This window comes from Spinacia oleracea, chromosome 5 (genome assembly GCF_020520425.1).
Source record: "Spinacia oleracea cultivar Varoflay chromosome 5, BTI_SOV_V1, whole genome shotgun sequence".
Taxonomy (NCBI): Eukaryota; Viridiplantae; Streptophyta; class Magnoliopsida; order Caryophyllales; family Amaranthaceae; genus Spinacia; species Spinacia oleracea.
In genome coordinates, this window is record NC_079491.1 from 120,716,014 (window position 1) to 120,735,789 (window position 19,776).

General features: G+C 40.3%; 1 long non-coding RNA gene across 1 annotated transcript; it reads right to left on the reverse strand.

The window, feature by feature from the left end:
* Positions 1–13,540: 13,540 nt before the first annotated feature.
* On the reverse strand, positions 13,541–13,976 carry LOC130460610 (uncharacterized). Its single transcript, XR_008920468.1, has 2 exons — positions 13,866–13,976; positions 13,541–13,776 (listed from the first exon to the last, which is right to left on the reverse strand). It is a non-coding gene; the product is annotated as an uncharacterized lncRNA (long non-coding RNA).
* Positions 13,977–19,776: the final 5,800 nt, after the last annotated feature.

The window sequence follows — 19,776 nt, forward strand, 5'->3', positions numbered from 1 at the left end:
CAATCACGATGTAAGCCAAGGGGGCATGCACCAATGAGAGGGACCTAGTGGGCGAGCGATTGGATTTGGGATAGGTGTACTACTAGCGAAAGTGCCGAGTGGACAACATTCGAAGCGTATGAACCCCCTGGGTGGCGATGGGTATCCTTATTCCCAACTACCGAGATGAAACATGTCAAGGGAGCCAAGATTCGTTATGCGGTTCTGTCCGTTCACATTAATATGCTGATTTTCAAGTCGTCCCAACTTGATAGGGAAATAAACGCGGGGTAGGATCGTTTCACCCTTCGGCTATTTTGATTACCTACGAGCACGAGTATTTCATTAACATCCCCAGTGGAGTCGCCACTGGGAGGGGGTCGAAAAAGCACGAGGCTAATGCGTGACCTCGTCCCTCGTGGGCATGACGTTGTCAGATCAAGTGTAATTGGATTTTCTGTGAGTTTACACCCAATCGACTAGTAATATAGGAGTCGCCATTCAGTTTTTAACGACAATGAGAAAAACTGACAAAACCCGGTTATCATGACATAAAGGGAGTGCAATTATGTTCAACCACGACGGCCATAGGTTCCCTTGTGATACCTGGTGTGGGGATCGCTCAACGTACACCCGCAGGGCAGAGATTGAGAGTTCGGGGGACTGTAACTACCGAGAGGAGTGCTCATCGATAATACTCCAGAGGCAGGTTATCCTTACTAGCTCAGCATAAATAGTTGAAGGGACATGCGTTAAACTATTAAACTATTCTGAATTGATTTTAGCAATATGCAACACATAACACTAAATCGATCGTGATTATCTTATTTAGATTGATTTAAGGTACCTAGCATGATAATTCAATTGTCCAAGGTATTATCTTATTAGGCGTGATAGATCAATCAAATTAATAGTTTGACAATTTTATAAAAGGGTGATGAAAGCGATTAAATCATATGAGGGACACATTACAACGCACCCTTGAGAGGTGCGTTATGGTTCTCAGAAAACTAACCACTTGGCTTTGCTATTTCTCCTTTTATTTAACGAATCTCGGGTTTCTAAGCAATGTTCCAGTATTTAGGCTTAATTCATCAAGCTACAAGGGGCAGGACGCGTTCTGTTCGACTTTTGGGTCTATTGCGACAGAACGCCGGATCAATTTCGCAGCGTGAGGCTTAGGCTTAAGGCTAGAGTCAATACTCAGGTTATGGAATTGTGTCGTTTTCACGTTGGTTATAGGCTGTATTTATAGGAAAAGGGTGTGTGGAAAGATGGATTTTAAGATACGAATCCAAAAAGAATCCGGAGATAAAATGGCCCCAGGCATTTTCAGCACCCAGGGCTGGGCGCCGAAGATATCGGCGCCCAAATCCAGGCGTTGAAAATGGGACCTGGGCCGAGTTTCTTGTCAGATTTGGACTCTTAGAACACGAAGCTTTTGAGATTTATCCGAGTCTTTTAGTGCGTATTAACTTATGACGGAATGCGTCTGGGCCCGTTACGAACTCTAGGTTCGTTATGAATTTAATTAATACGTAACTCTTATTTTCGAATTATTCCAGGAATGCAAATTCTATCTCTTTTAGGATTTATGTTGGAGTGCAACACCTATTTCTGACAGGTTTCTATCTTTTGTGACTTTGGCACTTTTAACAACTACCTTTTACGACAGTTACTATTCTTAGCAGGTTTCTATAAATAGCAGTTTTGGCTGAAATGAAAGGGTGATTGAGATTCGTTATTTTATAGGAGATGTGTTGCCAAGTGGAGATTTATGTTCTCATCATCGAACCTTCCCTTTCGGGAATGGGGACAAAAGTAGGTGTCTACAATAGGTATTTTGACGAATGAGAGCCATGAAATTCTATTGCTGGAAAGCGATGAACCTTTGACTTACAACCAAGCTATGACGAGCCCTAGCTCCAAGCAGTGGCAAGAAACCATGCAATCTGAATAAGACTCCATGTCTGAAAATCAAGTTTGGGATTTGGCCGATTTGCCAGATGGCTACCAAGCCATAGGAAGAAAATGGGTTTTCAAACTGAAAAAGGACAAGGATGGGAAACTAGAAGTTTTCAAAGCTAGATTGGTTGCAAAAGGATACAAGTAAGTCCACAGTGTGGATTATGATGAAACCTTTTCACCAGCTGCAATGCTAAAGTCTATTCGGATAATGTTAGCAATTGTTGCATATTACGATTACCAAATATGGAAGATGGATGTCAAAATCGCTTTCTTAAACGGCATTTTAACAAAAACCGTGTTTATGACACAACCTGAGGGTTTTGAGGATCCCAAGAATGCTAAAAAGGTATGCAAGCTTAAGAAATCCATTTATGGATTGAAGCAAGCATCAAGGAGCTGGAATATACGTTTTGATGAAGCAATAAGTGAATTTGGCTTCTTCAAGAACGCGGACAAATCTTGTGTATACAAGAAAGTCGGTGGGAGCAAAACTGCTGTTTTAGTATTATATGTCGATGACATATTAATTATCGGAAATGACATTCCTATGTTGAACTCTGTCAAGATTTGTCTTGAGAAATGTTTTTCGATGAGGGATCTAGGAGAAGTACAGTACATACTGGGCATCAAGATCTATAGAGATAGATCTAAAAGGATGATTGGACTTAGTCAAAGCACTTATATAAATAAGGTGCTTGAAAGGTACAATATGGCTAACTCCAAGCGAGGCTACCTACCCATGTCTCATGGAATGACTCTAAGAAAGACTTAGTGCCCCAAAACACTGGATGATCATATACGAATGAGTGGGATTCCATATGCATCATTGATTGGTTTAATAATGTATGCTATGATATGTACACGATCGGATGTTGCGTACGCACTCAGTGCTACGAGAAGATACCAGTCAGACCCAGGAGAGGCACATTGGACTGGTGCTAAGAATATTTTGAAGTACTTGAAAAGGAACAAAGATGGTTTCTTGGTCTATGGTGGAGATGATGAATTAATTGTTAAAGGCTATACGGCTGCAAGTTTCCAAACCGACAAAGATGATTTCAGATCACAGTCTGGGTTTGTCTTCTGCCTCAATGGAGATGCAGTAAGCTGGAAACGTTCTAAACAGAGCACCATTGCGGATTCTACAACTGAAGCGGAATACATTTTTGCACATGAAGCAGCAAAGGAAGCTATTTGGCTAAGGAAGTTCATAGGTGAACTTGATGTAGTCCCCTCCATTAAGGACCAACAGCTCTATATTGTGACAATACCAGAGCTATTGGAAAGACAAAGGATCCTAGACACCACCAGAGAGTCAAGCATGTACTTCGTAGATTTCACCTTCTACGAGAGTTCGTGGAAAGAAAAGAAGTCGAGATAAGCAATATTGGAATTGACGACAACATATCATATCCATTAACTAAACCTCTGCCGCAAGCGAAGCACAACTCGCACACTGCAGCTATGGGAATCAAGCATGTTGGAAAATGGCTTTGATGTCCTTAATAAATGTTTTAAAGTTTTAGAGTTTAATACTTTGTAAAACGTTTTTGGTTAACCATTCATATAAATGAATAGAAATTCATTTTCCCATTTAATTTAGAGGTTTATTAAATGATGAGTCCTTTCAATTTGACAATATATTCAAGATAGACTGACAGGACCAGTCCTGTGACTAAGAAATGTCTATCAAGTGAACATGAATGTCAAAAGTTGAAAATGGTCCCTGGTCGGAAGTTTTCTATAAAGGTGGACGAATAGAAAACGCTAGACGACTAGAATGCAAGATGACTAGTAGTTCTATTTCTTGAACTATGTGGACATGGCAATGTCGCAATCATTTGCATAGATACTTACTTGAGAAGATTAGTATCGGACATACCTATGAAACTTTACTGTAAGAGATGAAAATCTGTCATAAGTAAATGTCATTACATTTTTAGACAATAATCCTCAATACCTGAGTGATTCGAGATTACTTGTTTGAGAACTGGTTACTTTGACGTTGGCAAGCATCGCACCGTAAAAGGAGACTATAACGGCAACGCCCAGGTAATCACCTATCAAACGAAGTCTAACCTCAAGATCACAAGATTAATTGGGATTATCTTCCCATAAATCGGGATGAGATGCCGAAAGTTGTACAAGGACACTCGGAGAGCTAGAAACAGAAAAATGCATGGTCGTGCTTAGATAAATCATAGGCTATGATTATCTATTTATTTGATCAGTTGAACTCTGAAACCGAGAAATACCTCTGGACATAATAAGGATGACTACTCTTACCTTATGTTCATGAGCAGGCATCAAGCGACAAAGGAATTAGGAAATGCACACTTGTCCCTGAGGACAAGTGGGATACTGAAGGAAATAATTCCCTTGGTCCAAGTATGCATTAAATGTTAAGTCTAATAAATGCAGTTCAGTATTAAGTAACAAGTTAATAATTCTGTGAGATCAAGTGAACTGAATGTCTAGCTAGAGGTCACTTCAGTTCAAGTGGAATTAATAATATTAATTCACAACTTACTCTTGACTGAACCCGTAGGGTCACACAAATAGTACGTGAACGGATTAAGTATTTAAGTGAATATATTATTCATTAAGCACTCCATTTATGAACATTCGAAAATGACGGATCTCGGTTCAAGTGGAAGCTGAAATCGTCAAAAGGCAAAGTAAAGAATACTCCGAAAATGATGATATTGCCGGAAACGAAAATATGGTTCATGATGGAAATATAAATATTATCCAAGTCGTAGATGTTACCGAAAACATAAACATGGTACATATCGGAAATAGAAATATTGCTGGAATTGGAAACATTGCCGGAAACAAAAATATTACAGGAATCTGAAATATTGTCGGAAAAGGAAATTATTTCGGAATCGGAAATATTAACGGAAACGTAAATATTTGTTCGAAACAGAAATGGATTCCGGAATCGGAAAACGAATCGGAAGCTCGACGAGCAACAAGCCGGCAAGCGAGTCGGCCCATCGCTCGACAAGAAAGCGAGCAAAGCAGCATCGCCAATGGGCCGCACCAAGCAAGCGAGCAAGGGAGCAGCTCCATGGGTCGCGCCAAGCAAGCGAGCAAGGCAGAAGCCATGGACCGCGCCAAGCCAGCGAGCAAGGCAGCAGCTCCATGGGCCGCACCAAGCCAGCGAGCAAGGCAGCAGCCATGGACCGCACCAAGCCAGCGAGCAAAGCAGTACAGGCCATGGCGTGTTGGGCCTTCGGCCAGCCGCGAATATGGATGGGCCTAGGCAGGCACGCACGCCAACGTGACCCGTTGTGGCTACGTTGGGTTGTTTCGTCTTGGGCTCCAAGAATGGTCCGATTGCTTAATTCCCAAGTAACCTAGGATTAAGTATTCCTAGTCCTACTAGTTTAATTAATGTTGCAATTCTAATTGAATACGAATTTCAATCCTAGTAGAATTGGTAATTCTATTCCTAGTAAGACTCAAATTCCTTATTTCCTACCCTATAAATATGAGGCTAGGCCCTCATAATTATATACATCAATTACATTGAAAATCATATTCTTCATTCCCATTGTGTTCAAGGGAGAACATAATACAAGCCTAACCCGAATACATAAAACCTTAAGTAAAATCCTAGTTGGTTGAACCTAAGGCGGATCCGAACGTGCTGTGGACTTTCTACGGAAGGGCAACGTTTGGGGCTCTAAAGACTTGTTCTTGTTCGGTTCGGGAGCAACTAGGGAAGGCATGCATCACTTTGTATGTAACCTTAATTATGCTAATTGACTATGTGGCAATTAATTTGGATTCTGGCTTTATGGTTTTTCCGCATGAATTATATTATTGTATTATTCATAACCTAACAGGAATCGCAATCCAACACTAAGAATTCTTCTCGGACATTCTTTACCGATTGTGACTGGTACGGTGATTTTTCCTCGGGGGATTGCTGCGGAGCCATTGAATACAATCAGCAGATAGATGACTTTCGATATTGACTCTCTCCTTCCTCGAGGATCAGCTGTTCAAAACTTCTTTTGAAGATAATGTTGGCGGCGCTTCCCCCATCGACCAGTACTCTGTGCACATTGTGATTGTTGAGATCCATAGAGACTACCAGTGGATCTTCGTGTTTGTACTGGACTGCGAGACAGTCATTAGTGGTGAAAGTCATGTTTGGAGGATGGGGTTCCTTCTTCCCTACAGCGTTGAAGTTGAGTCGGTGGGAGAGAGCTCTTAGATGCTTCTTACTGGCATGGGTGGACCTCTGACCCCCGAATACCATTAAGATGTCATTTTTCTTGTGCCCTGCAGCTTCATGGATTCTCTTTTGGGGTTTCTCCTGTGGCTTTCCACTTAGAGCTTTTTCCTTCTCCAGCACTCCTTCCCTTCGATCAGCCAGGTATTGCTTGAGATACCCTCGGCAAACGAGGTCCTCGATGTTATCCTTCAGCTGGTTACACTCTTCGGTGTTATGTCCAAAGTTATCGTGGAACTCGCACCACTTGTTTCTATTTCTGTGATTGGGGTTGGACCTGAGTTTGCCTGGCTTTTGCCATTTTTCATCATGCTTGTGGAGGATGTAAATTTCTTTTCGGGGGAGAGAGAGTGGAGTGCAGTTGGTGTATTTTGGGTGAAGATCTGTTAGGTTATGACAAATGTAAGGCATATATATTTCATGCGGAAAAACCATAAAGCCAAGAATCCAAATTAATTGCCACATAACAATTAGCATAATTTAGGATACATACTTATGTAGCGTGCCCTCCCTAGCTGCTCCCGAACCGAACAAGAACAATTTTAGGACTCCAAGTGTCGTCCCTCCGTAGATAGTCCACAGCACGTTCTGATCCGCCTTAGATTTAATTAACTAGAATTCAACCTAAGGTTTTAAGATATTCGAATATAATTTGTCGCAAATTATTAACTTTAGTTTTAACCTTAAAACTATATGAATACTTGAATTGATTGATTATAAATTATGAATGCCATCACATATTTATAGGGTAGGATTATCGGAACTAGAAACCTACTAGGATTCAATTAATCTAATCTTATTAGAATTAGATATTAATTAAAACTATTAAGTTAATGTTTAATTCAACAACTAACTCTAGTATTTTTAGGAAATTAATCTTTAATCTAATCCTAATCTCTTAAGGATTCGATGCATGCACGAACTCAACGCACACATGCACGCACAACCCACGAGGGGCGCTGGCCGCGCGCGCGCCCGGAGTGCTCGGCCCAGCATCGCTGCAGCCCACGAGTGGGCGTGCCAGCCTGCTTGCCTCGCTGAGCATGGCATTGCGCTTTGCTTGGCTGGGCCTTGCGATGCTTGCGGGTTGCCTTACTGCTTGCGGGCTTTGCTAGGCGCAGGCCTGGCTTCGTGTTGGGCCTTGCGTCTATCAAGCTCGTCCGATGTTCATTTCGTACGACGCGCTTCCGATTAATTTTCCGATTCCGGAATTCATTTCCGATTCGAAAAATATTTAATATTTCCAATTCCGGAATTAATTTCCGTTTCGAACAAATATTTAATATTTCCGATTCCCGAATTATTTTCCGATTCCGATAATATTTGATTCCGACAATATTTCCGTTTTCGGCAATATTTCCGATTCTGGCAATATTTCCATTTCCGATAATATTTTCCGATACGTACCATGTTTTTGTTTCCGGCAACATCTACGACTTGGATAATATTTATATATCCGATACGATCCATATTTCCGTTTCCGGCAATATCATCGTTTCCGGAGTATTCATAATTAGCCTTTTGACGATTTTAGCTCCCATTGGAACCGAGATCTGTCGATTCCGAATATCCATAAATGGAGTATTTAATTCATTTAAATACTTGATCCGTTCACGTACTATTTGTGTGACCCTACGGGTTCAGTCAAGAGTAAGTTGTGGATTAATATTATTAATTCCACTTGAACAGAAGCGGCCTCTAGCTAGGCATACAGTTCACTTGATCTCACTGAATTATTAACTTGTATAATTAATTAATACTGAACCGCATTTATTAGACTTAGCATTGAATGCATACTTGGACCAAGGGCATTATTTCTTTCAGTCTCCCACTTGTCCTTAGGGACAAGTGTGCATTTCCTAATTCCTTTGTCGCTTCATGCTTTCTCATGAACGTAAGGTAAGAGTTTTTATCCTTATTATGTCCAGAGGTGTTTCTCGGTTTCAGAGTTCAACTGATCAAATAAACAGATAATCATAGCCTATGATTCATCTGAGCACGGCCATGCATTTTACAGTTTCTCGCTCTCCGAGTGGCCTTATACCAACTTTCAGCATCTCATCCTGATTTATGGGAGGACAATCCCAATCTTGGGATCTTGAGATTAGACTTCGTTTGATAGGTGATTACCCGAGCGTTGCCGTTATAGCCTCCTTTTACGGTGCGACGGTTGACAACTTCAAAGTAACCAGTTCTCAAACAAGTAATCTCAAATCACTCGGGTATTGAGGATTAGTGTCTAATAATTTTAATGAAATTTACTTATGACAGATTTTCATCTCTTACAGTAAAGTTTCATAGGTCTGTCCGATACTAGTCTTCCCAAAGTAAGTATCTATGCAAATGATTGCGACAATGCCATGTCCACATAGTTCAAGAAACAGAACTACTAGTCATCTTGCATTCTAGTCGTCTAGCGTTTTCTATGCGTCCACCTTTATAGAAAACTCCGACCAGAGACCATTTTCAACTTTTGACATTCAAGTTCACTTGATAGACATTTCTTAGTCACAGGACTGGTCCTGACAGTCTATCTTGAATATATAGTCAAATTGAAGGGACTCATCATTTAATAAACCACAACTTAAATGGGAAAATGAATTCTATTCATTTATATGAATGGTTAACCAAGAACGTTTTACAAAGTATTAAACTCTAAAACTTTAAAACATTAAAGGACATCAAAGACATTCTCCAACTGTAGGGGAATACAGTTAAAAATAATAACATGTGCGGAACAATCCCCAAAGCCAGGAAACATGTATAAAGCACAGATTAAGCAAACTTACATTCGAAGCGTGTTTTCCACAATAATCCGTCAACGAACACGAACAATGAACTCCACTTGTCGTTCCTCTACTTGGTTCATTGACACGATTAGATCCGTCTTGATAATCGTAGCTTAGACAATTGATCAAGAGATTTGCTTTTGGGATGAACACACTATGGAGGCACAGAGAGAATTAGGGTTCTCTGTTTTCTCCTAGGGTTGTGTGTAATCTGAATTGTGATTGTGCTTGCTTGGAAAATAGGTTGTAAGGTTATTTACATAACCTTACTAACCGACCAAGCCAAGAGGCAAGGCCGGCTAGCAAGCCCGCAAGCCAAAACGCACGGACACGCACAACCAGTGGGCCGTGGGCCGCGCTGCTGGTGTGTCGTGGTCTCGGCCCGCATGCACGCGCACAGCTCCGCGCCACAAGGGCCTCGCTGCTGCTGTGTTGCTTTGCTTGCTCGCCTATGCGCGCGCCCATGGGCCTCGAGTGCTTCGTGCACTCGGCTCGTGGGCCTCTCCTTGTATTCGCGATTAAATATATTTCCGATATATTTATTTATCGTTTCGTATACGACGAATCACCGTCGTACGATACGATTTATTCGTTTCGCCTAGCTTACAAATATTCGCGATACGATATACGATTCCGATGCAAGGTCTTATCGTATAATACGTTTCCAACTCAAATCCCGAAAAGCTATTAAATGAATTTCCGATTCATTTAATCCGGTGATCTGTTACGTGTCATTGGTGTGACCTTGTAGGTTCAGTCAAGAGTAAGTTGTGAGTTCAATATCCATTAGAACTCACAGATCGGAAGCATTTCTCTAGCTAGCTGTTCCGATCACTTGATCTCACTGAATTAATTGGTCGCAATTAATCTGAACCTTGGTATTAGACTTAATGCACCTTGGGTGAAGGACATATTTCCTTCAATCTCCCACTTGTCATTCAGACAAGTGTGCATCCACATTCCTTTGTCACTTAGTGTTACTTACTGAACATAAGGTAAGATCCAAGCCATCCTTATTAGGTCCAGAAGTGTTTCTCGGATTACAGAGTTCAACTGTCAAACTTTTGCAGAAGGTTAAGCCTAACCATTCTGAGCACGGCCATGCATTTTACAGTATCTAACTCTCCGAGAGGCCTTGTTACACAACAACACCATATCCTATCAAAGATAGGAGGACAATCCATTCTTGCAATCTATAAACACTCAATTTGATTCATAGGACGCCCAATAACTGCTTTTATAGCCTCCTTTTACGGTGCGACGTTTAGCTAGTATCAAAGCGAACTAATTCTCAAACGAGCAGACATAATCGCTCATGTTCTGAGGAACGGTTTCTAATCACCATTAATGAGAACTACCTATGACATGACTTTAATCTCTTAAAACGTTCTCATGGTCAATCCGATACAAGATCCAATAAGTACCTATGCAAAATATTCTGACATCCAGTCACTCTAGTTCAAGAAACAAAACTAAGTAATGTACTTGCAATCTAATCTTCATTAGTCATTGGTCGTCCACCTTTCAATGACCTGGATTAGGGATCCTTTGTGACTTCAATATTCAAGTTCACTTATGGGTGTTTCTTTGTCAAAGAATCCATCTTGACATCCCATTTGAATGATTTGAATCACATGGACTTATCATTTAATTCTAAACCACAATTAAATGAATATGAAATAAATAAATTTCATAAATATGAAATGGTTAAACCAATTGTTTTAAACATAGATCTAACAGATGTTCTAAAACAATACTTAGAAAATCAAAGCCATTCTCCAACATGCTTGATTCCCATGGTTGCTACATGTGCGTTGTGTTTCACTTGTGGCAACGGTTTAGTCAATGGATCCGCGACGTTGTCGTCAGTTCCAACCTTGCAAATCTCAATTTCCTTTCTTTCAACGATCTCTCGAAGTATATGAAATCGCCACAGTACGTGCTTGGACTTCTGGTGGCTCCTAGGCTCCTTTGCCTGGGCAATGGCTCCGCTATTGTCGCAATACAAAGCCACTGGTCCTTTAATGAATGGGACAACACCAAGTTCTTCGATGAACTTCCGAATCCAAACAGCTTCCTTTGTTGCTTCTGAGGCAGCAATGTACTCGGCTTCAGTTGTAGAATCCACAATAGTGCTTTGCTTAGCACTTTTCCAGCTTACTGCTCCGCCGTTGAGGCAGAACACAAACCTAGACTGTGATCTGAAATCATCTCTGTCGGTTTGAAAGCTTGCGTCCGTATAGCCCTTAACAATCAACTCATCTGTACCATCATAAACCAGAAACTGATCCTTAGTCCTTTTCAGGTACTTTAGGATGTTCTTGGCAGCAGTCCAATGCGCCTCACCTGGTTCCGACTGGTACCTGCTCGTTGCACTGAGTGCGAACGAAACATCCGGCCTTGTACAAATCATAGCATACATGATGGATCCAATAGCCAAAGCGTATGGAATTCCACTCATCTTTCTACGCTCATCAGATGTTTTGGGACACTGATTCTTGCTTAGATATACGCCATGTGACATGGGTAGATGGCCTCTCTTGGCTTCCATCATATTGAACCTAGCTAGAACTTTGTCAATGTAAGTGTTTTGGCTTAGTCCAATCATCCTCTTAGATCTATCCCTATAGATCTTGATGCCCAATATGTACTGTGCCTCTCCTAAGTCCTTCATTGAGAAACACTTCCCGAGCCAAGTCTTTACAGACTCCAACATAGGAATGTCGTTTCCAATAAGCAGTATGTCGTCAACATACAAGACTAGGAATGCAATTTTACTCCCACTGACCTTCTTGTATACACAAGATTCGTCCTGATTCTTGATGAAGCCAAACTTATTGACTGCTTCATCAAATCGTTTATTCCAACTCCTTGATGCCTGCTTTAGTCCGTAGATGGACTTCTTAAGCTTGCATACCTTTCCTTGGTTCTTTTGATCGACAAAACCCTCCGGCTGTGTCATGAACACAGTCTCTTCGAGAACACCGTTCAAGAAGGCAATTTTGACATCCATTTGCCATATTTCATAGTCATGAAAAGCGGCAATCGCAAGGATTATCCGAATAGACTTAAGCATCGCGACTGGAGAAAAGGTTTCATCGTAGTCAACGCCGTGAACTTGCCTGTAACCTTTTGCTACCAATCTAGCCTTGTATATGTATACAATTCCATCTTTGTCTTTCTTCAACTTGAAGACCCATTTGCATCCGATAGGTGTGAATCCATCCGGCAAATCAACCAAATCCCAGACTTGATTTTCAGACATGGAGTCTATTTCAGATTGCATGGCCTCTAACCATTTAATGGAGCTTGGGCTCGTCTTAGCTTTCTTGTAAGTCAAAGGTTCATCACTATCCAATATGAGAACGTCTATTTTTTCAGTCAAGAGGACGCCTGTCCATTTGTCCGGCTGAAAAATAGTTCTATTTGACCTACATGGGGCAACAACGTTTTGAGGAACTACTCCCGCTGGCTCTTCTAAAGACCTTGGAGGTTCATCAACTTGAACTGCTTCTAAAGAGTTCTGAGTTCGTTGTTCGTCTCGAATCTCTTCGAGGTCTATTATTCTCCCACTTGTCAATTTGGAAATATGATTTCCAAAAAGACACCGTCACGAGCAATGAATACCTTGTTGTCTGACTTGTTGTAGAAATAATACCCCATAGTTTCTTTTGGATACCCAACGAAGAAACATTTGTCAGATTTAGGTTGTAGCTTGTCCGAAATTAATCGCTTGACATATGCTTCGCAACCCCAAATCTTCAGAAAAGACAACTTTGGAAGTTTCCCAGTCCATAATTCGTATGGAGTCTTTTCAACAGCTTTTGACGGAGCACGATTCAGTGTGAGTGCTGCAGTTTGCAACGCATGTCCCCAGAACTGTAAAGGAAGTTCGGCCTGACCCATCATTGACCTGACCATATCGAGTAAGGTCATGTTTCTCCGTTCCAACACTCCATTCCATTGAGGTGTCCCCGGAGCAGTCAATTCAGAAAGAATACCGCATTCTTTTAGATGGTCATCAAACTCGTGGCTAAGATATTCACCTCCTAGATCCGATCTCAGAGCTTTGATTTTCTTGCCATGTTGATTCTCTACTTCATTTTGAAATTCTCTGAATTTCTCAAACGATTCAGACTTGTGCTTCATTAAGTAAATATAGCCATATCTACTGAAGTCGTTCGTAAACGTTATGAAATAGCTGAACTCACCTCTAGCTTTCGTACTCATAGGCCGACATACGTCCATATGTATTAGCCGTAGTAGTTCGCTTGCTCTTTCTCCCACCTTTGAGAAAGGTTGCTTTGTCATTTTTCCAAGTAAACAAGATTCGCATTGATCAATCTTCTCTAAGTCGAATGATTCTAGAATTCCTTTCCGTTGAAGTAATTCCATGCGCTTTATGTTTATATGGCCTAATCGACAATTCCATAGAAATGTGAGATCCAAATCACCAGTTTTAGCCCTTTTGGTATTTATGTTATAAATGTGTTTGCTCGTATCTAGCACATAAAGACCGTTTTCTTGTTGTGTTGAACCATAAAACATTCCATTCAAAGAAAAAGAACAACTATTGTCTTTAAATTGAAAACTAAAACCTTTAGAATCCAAACTTGAAACGGAAATGATGTTTCTGGTGATACTAGGAACATAGTAACAGTTTTCTAGTTCCAAAACAAACCCACTAGGCAAAGAAATTAAATAAGATCCTACGGCTAATGCAGCAATCCGTGCTCCATTTCCCACGCGTAGATCCATCTCGCCTTTATCAAGCTTTCTACTTCTCCTTAGTCCCTGTGAATTGGAACATAAGTGTAAGCCACAACCAGTATCTAATACCCAAGAAGTAGAATTAGCAAGATTACAATGTATAACATACATACCTGAAAGAGAAGCAATGTTTCCGTCCTTCTTCTCTTCCTTTAGTTTGGGGCAATCTCGCTTGTAATGACCAGTTTCATTACAATTGAAGCATTGTGATGTAGATGGAGAACGATCCTTCTTCATCTTCTTCTTGGATGGCGCTACTTGCCTTCCTGAAGTAGATGGAGATGCACCCTTGCGTTGGATCTTCTCCGGAACCTTTTTCTTGATTTTCTTACTCTTTACTTTTAGCGATGCTTGCCTATCACTTACAAAGTCCAATTCGTACTGATGAAGAAAGTAAATTAGTTCACTAAGAGTATTCTCCCTTTTCTTGGAGAAATAGAGTAGTTTGAATTTCTTATAACCAGGGTGAAGAGAATTCAAAAGTATTCCCGCAGCTGCAGAATCTGGGAATGGATCACCAAGTAACTCAAGCTGGTTGAGAAGCCCAACCATTTTCTTTGTATGAGTTCTAATTGGCGTCCGCTCTGTCATTTCAAGATCAATGACCCTTTCCCTTGCTTTTTGTCTTTCGACGTCAAAGCAACAACCCAGTGGAGCGTTAATCTTTAGATCCTCAAATGAATTTACCAATTCAAAAACATTTTGGTCGACATGTTGACCACCATGTTGGAATCTACCACGACATATATCCCTAAGATGCCTTAGGAGTGCCCATGGCTCGTATGCAACGAACCTTGCACTCCAATCATTGGGGATAGAGCCAAGAATAAGATCCATCACTAGCGACACGTGGCTTGCCCACGTACAGTGCTTTTCTGGAGTCATATCCTTTGAGTAATAGCTGGGGATGGGATGGTCAACTACATATTCAATGTTGTTCCACCTGAGGACTTGCCGAAGCTTCCTCTCCCAATCAAGAAAGTTTGATAGGTTCAATTTTACATCCAGAATTTCAGTTACTTTGAGTTTTGTTTTGATCGCGACCATTTTGATTACTACAATCGAAAAGAATTTGCAATAAATAACCATTCATACAATTCAATAACTTTGAAATAAAAGTAAAACATGCAATCATTAAAGCTATTAAAACATTTCATTCATGCAAAAAGAAAAAACATGGTATAAAATGAATGAAACGATTCCAAGACCCCAAAAGTCCTAAATCCTTAAGCAGCTTTAGCATGTCTTAAGTAGTTTAAGATTTTAGGTAAGCAAAACCTATTGCTAGTAATCTCCACATTACTCTTGGTTAATAAATTAATGCCATAATTTATCCCATTGCCACAACTTAATGCCATTGTTGTTTGAGTTGCAACCACAATCAACGTGCTCCTTTAGGACGCCTTACCACCTAAGTCAACTAAAATAGCACCTCGCTTTAGCGTAAACCTACTATCTTAGATCCCTAGATTTTTGTAAGTGTTGATTTGGAAGGAAATTTTTAAAACTCAATATTACTTGGACCTAGTTGTTTCTATGTTGGTTCGATTATTTAGTGAACTTAAAACTAATCGATTCATAGGAAACAACCTGTTCATGCAAAGCATAAATACATTCATACATTCACGCATAATATATATATTAAATTGCATAAATAATTGGTGATCTAGTATGGTCCAAAACTTCTTGTCTTGAAGCATCCAATCTTCATCACCTCCTTGTTAGCTTGGCATCGTCTTGAATCTTCGTTCAAATGCTAACTTAAAGTTCTAAACTTAGAAATACTTGAAATAATAAATTACATCAAAATTTCCATGGTACGCAGACCATATTTAAAACTTTACATTCAAAGATAGAACGGTGCGCAGACCATATTTAACTATCCTAAATTGGCCATACTAGTCACTTGGAGTACCTGCATTGCATAAAATATATATTCTACGCATTCACCCATTCGTATGCTAAAACAAATGGCCCATGTTAATATGCAAGTATTTACATGAATTAATTAAAATTCACGTTCACATAAACGCGTCCTAAAAGATTAATCAATTTCCAAATTATTAATCCTTAGACTTTATTCTAATTAAAATTGAATTTAATTAAAATAATGCGACCTACGAAATAATTAAAATAATTATTTCATTTTAATTTCATTTAGTGGCTCCCACTCAAACCAATAATTATTCCGGATAATTAATTATGAAATATTAAATTAAAACTCGCGGCCCGGCCCAAGCAAATAAAATATTAAATTAATTATCCCGTTAGCCCAAATTAATGCAAATATACGAAGCCCAACGAATTAAACGATTTTAAAAAAAGTTCAATTGCCTAATCGGGCTAGGCTTGCGCCCAGCCCCGCCTTGCGTGAAGCCCAAGAGCACACGAGCATTGCCCGCGCACCCCAGCCTCATCGTGCGTGAGGCCCAAGAGCACACGAGCATTGCCCGCGCGCCCCACCCCCATCGCATCGCATGCGCACCGCGTACCCGCAACCATGCTGCCCCTGCGTTGCGTGTGTTGTGCATCGAGTGTGCTGGACGTCGCAAGGCTTGCCCTTGCTTCGTCGCAGCCCCGCAAGCGTGCTCGCCTGCCCCTTCCTTGGCTAGCGCGCACGAGGCACGCAGCCTTGTTGCTGCTGCCCGTGTCGCATGGCTCGGCGAGCACAATGGCCTCGTATGGCTCGACGAGCCATACTTCCATGATGCCCATGTTCGTGTTTTTGGTTCGTAAAACGGACCAACTTAATTAAAATTAAATTTAATTCACGAACTTGCATTAATTTTATTTTTCAAAAAAAAGTTACGATTTAATTTTTGAAAAACAACGATTTTTAACGATTTAATAAACTTTAACGACAATCCAATTTCGTAAAATTAATAAATCAAGGGCTAACAATATTCAAACTTTCAAGAACTATCGAATCAACTCTAAAGTTTGAACTTTTAATTAATAAAATCCGAAACTTTATATCGTTCATAAACAATTAAATTTCAGATTATTAATAATTTGGTTTAAGTGCGATTAAAGTTAACGAAACCATTCAAAATTTTAATCCAATAATTTTTAAAATTAGCCACTGACCCATGAAATTATACCCCCTTCCCCAATTAACCGAATTATTAAACCAAAATTAATTAAAATTCAATTAGGGTTGTATTTATGCGTTTCGCCTAGCTTACGAATATTCGCGATACGATATACGATTCCGATGCAAGGTCGTATCGTATAATACGTATCCAACTTAAATCCTGAAAAGCTATTAAATGAATTTCCGATTCATTTAATCCGGTGATCTGTTACGTGTCATTGGTGTGACCTTGTAGGTTCAGTCAAGAGTAAGTTGTGAGTTCAATATCCATTAGAACTCACTGATCGGAAGCATTGCTCCAGCTAGCTGTTCCGATCAGTTGATCTCACTGAATTATTTGTTCGCAATTAATCTGAACCTTGGTATTAGACTTAATGCACCTTGGGTGAAGGACATATTTCCTTCACCAACATGCTTGATTCCCATAGCTGCAGTGTGCGAGTTGTGCTTCGCTTGCGGCAGAGGTTTAGTTAATGGATCTGAGATGTTGTCGTCAGTTCCAATCTTGCTTATCTCGACTTCTTTTGTTTCAACGAATTAAAACTCTCGTAGAAGGTGAAATCTACGAAGTACATGCTTGACTCTCTGGTGGTGTCTAGGCTCCTTTGCGTGTGCAATAGCTCTGTTATTATCACAATATAGAGCTATTGGTCCTTTAATGGAGGGGACTACACCAAGTTCACCTATGAACTTCCTTAGCCAAATAGCTTCCTTTGCTGCTTTATGTGCAGCAATGTACTCCGCTTCAGTTGTAGAATCCGCAATGGTGCTTTGCTTAGCACTTTTCCAGCTTACTGCACCTCTGTTGAGGCAGAAGACAAACCCAAACTGTGATCTGAAATCATCTTTGTCGGTTTAGAAACTTGCGTCCGTATAGCCTTTAACAATTAATTCATCATCTCCACCATAGACCAGGAAATCATCTTTGTGCCTTTTTAGGTACTTCAAATGTTTTTGGCAGCAGTCCAATGTGCCTCTCCTGGGTCTGACTGGTATCTGCTCGTAGCACTGAGTGCGTACGCAACATCCGGGCGTGTACATATCATAGCATACATTATTAAACCAATCAATGATGCATATGGAATCCCACTCATCCGCCTACGCTCATCCAGTTTTTTTAGGCACTGAGACTTGCTTAGAGTCATTCCATGAGACATAAGTAGGTAGCCTCGCTTGGAGTCTGCCATATTGAACCTTTCAAGCACCTTATTGATATAAGTGCTTTGACTGAGTCCAATCATCTTCTTAAATCTGTCTCTGTAAATCTTGATGCCCAGGATGTACTGTGCTTCTCCTAGATCCTTCTTCAAAAAACATTTCCCAAGCCAAATCTTGATAGAGTTCAACATAGGAATGTCATTTCCGATAAGTAATATGTCGTCGACATATTATACTAGAAAAGAGATTTTGCTCCCACTGACCTCCTTGTATACACAAGATTCGTCTACGTTCTTGATGAAACCAAAGTCACTGACTGCTTCATAAAAACGTATATTCCAGCTCCTTGATGCTTGCTTCAATCCGTAGATTGATTTCTTAAGTTTCATACCTTTTTAGCATTCTTTGGATCCTCAAAACCCTCAGGCTGTGTCATAAACACAGTTTCTGTTAAAACGCTGTTTAAGAAAGCGGTTTTGACATCCATCTGCCATACTTCGTAATCGTAATATGCAGCGATTGCTAACATTATCCGAATAGACTTTAGCATTGCAACTGGTGAAAAGGTTTCATCGTAATCCACACCGTGGACTTGCATGTAACCTTTTGCAACCAATCTAGCTTTGAAAACTTCTAGTTTCCCATCCTTGTCCTTTTTCAGTTTGAAAACCCATTTTCTTCCTATGGCTTGGTAGCCATCTGGCAAATCGACCAAATCCCAAACTTGGTTTTCAGACATGGAGTCTAATTCAGATTGCATGGCTTCTTGCCATTGCTTGGAGCTAGGGCTCGTCCTATATTGTTTGTAAGTCTCAAGTTCATCACTTTCAAGTAATAGAACTTCATAGCTCTCGTTCGTCAAAATACCTAAGTACCTTTCCGGTTGAGATCTATATCTATGCGATCTACGCGGGGTTACATTTCTAGATGGTTCTTGATTCTCACCAGATACTTCTAAAGATCTCTGAGTTTTATCCTGAAACTCATCTTGAGCATTCTCTAGAGCTTGTTGTTCGACTCGAATTTCTTCGAGGTCTACTTTTCTCCCACTTGTCATTTTGGAAATGTGATCTCTTTCCAAAAAGATATCATCTCGAGCAACAAACACCTTGTTCTCAGATGTATTGTACAAGTAATACCCCTTTGTTTCCTTTGGATAGCCCACAAGGATACATTTGTCAGATTTTGGTTGAAGTTTGTCCGAAATTAATCGTTTGACGTATACTTCACAACCCCAAATCTTAAGAACAGACACATTTGGAGGCTTTCCAAACCATAACTCATATGGAGTATTTTCAACAACTTTAGACGGAGCTCTATTTATAGTGAGTGCAGCTGTGTTTAGTGCATGTCCCCAAAATTCTATTGGAAGTTCGGCCTGACCCATCATTGATCTAACCATGTCTAGCAAGGTTCTATTCCTCCGTTCTGACACACCGTTCCATTGAGGTGTTCCAGGAGGAGTCAATTCTGGTAGAATTCCACATTCTTTCAGATTGTCATCAAATTCATAGCTCAGATATTCACCGCCTCTATCAGACCGCAGTGCCTTAATCTTCTTGCCTAATTGATTCCCTACTTCACTCTGAAATTCCTTGAATTTGTCAAAGGATCAGACTTATGCTTCATTAGGTAGACATAACCATATCTACTGAAGTCATCAGTGAAAGTGATAAAGTAGCTGAAACCACCTCTAGCATTTGTAGTCATTGGTCCACATACATCTGTATGGATTAAACCCAATAGTTCAGTTGCTCTTTCTCCAACTTTAG